A 1,432-nucleotide genomic window follows, 5' to 3' on the forward strand; every position below is an offset into this window, starting at 1 on the left:
CTGGGATATACCAGAAACAAATGTTAGAGACTACGTACACCGCTTTACTATATAGCTAAATTCAATGTCCTTGCCAAGTTTTGCCTAACCATTTGCCTTTCAATTCTATTTCAGTCTGGATAGATAGATTGAAAAATAGATAGATAGATAGATAGCTAGATAGATAGATAGATAGATAGATAGAAATATTGACAGATGGATAGAAGACAGATAGACAGATAGAGAAAATAAGCAGACACAGTTAGATAGATACGTTGATAAACATACAACTAGGCAGCCAGATAGCTGGTTAGCTTGCAAGCAAGATATATAGATAGATAGACAGACAGACTGAGAGGTAGACAGACAGACAGATAGATAGATAGATAGATAGATAGATAGATAGATAGATAGATCGATATACATAGAGACATACAGACAGGACATAATTATTCAGATGTTTACTTACACATCTACATATAAACTAAATAACTAAAATCCTTTTCTCATTTGTATGTAAATTTCCATAAATAAAATAAAAATGAAATAAAAGTCTTTTATTCCAAAATATGTTTATCCATGGTCCATTTGGGTTTATGTGTGGATGTATGTTTGTGTATTTATTTGTGCTCGTATGTGTATATGCGTATGTTTACTACCTAAGTTAATTTATGTGTACGTATGTGTGTATGTGTGTCGACAAAAGGTTATTGAATACAAGTATGGATGTCATTGTTTATGCATGTGTGTGTGTGTGTGTATGTGTGTGTGTGTGTGTGTGTGTGTGCTTGTGTGCGCGCCTTTATAGATCCTTACTGCATCAGTCGCTTTCTTAGTGCGTGTGTATGTGTATTAGTAAAAGATTATCTAATATTTCTATAACTATATATGCATTTATAGGTATGGATATTGATCGCCTATTTCAGTTTATGTATGATTATGTTTGTGTGTATATAGATGTTTACTGTCTAAATTGATTTATGTGTGCGTGTGTTCTTGTTCTTGACACTCCGTCGCTTACGACGTCGAGGGTTCCAGTTAATCCGATCAACGGAACAGCCTGCTAGTGAAATTAACGTGCAAGTGGCTGAGCATTCCACAGACACATACACCCTTAACGTAGTTCTCGGGGATATTCAGCGTGACACAGTGTGACAAGGCTGACCCTTTGAATTACAGGCACAACAGAAACGAAACAGGAAGTAAGAGTGAGAGAAAGAGTACAGCAGGGTTCGCCACCATCCCCTGCCGGAGTCTCGTGGAGTTTTAGGTGTTTTCGCTCAATAAACACTCAAAACGTCCGATCTGGGAATCGAAACCGTGATCCTATGACCGCGAGTCCGCTGCCCTAACCACTGGGCCATTGCGCCTCCCATGTGTGTGCGTGTGTATGTATGTTAGTAACGTGTTATGGAGTCAAATCAGTTTGTTAATATACATATATATTCCCTTA

At 37.4% G+C, this 1,432-nt stretch overlaps 1 protein-coding gene across 1 annotated transcript in view; it reads left to right on the plus strand.

Annotated features, from left to right (window-relative positions):
* Window positions 1-1,432, plus strand: part of LOC128250786 (uncharacterized) — a 27,658-nt gene that overhangs the window by 20,950 nt on the left and 5,276 nt on the right. The gene's annotated exons all lie outside the window — the stretch shown is intronic.

Source organism: Octopus bimaculoides, chromosome 25 (assembly GCF_001194135.2).
Source record: "Octopus bimaculoides isolate UCB-OBI-ISO-001 chromosome 25, ASM119413v2, whole genome shotgun sequence".
Classification (NCBI taxonomy): Eukaryota; Metazoa; Mollusca; class Cephalopoda; order Octopoda; family Octopodidae; genus Octopus; species Octopus bimaculoides.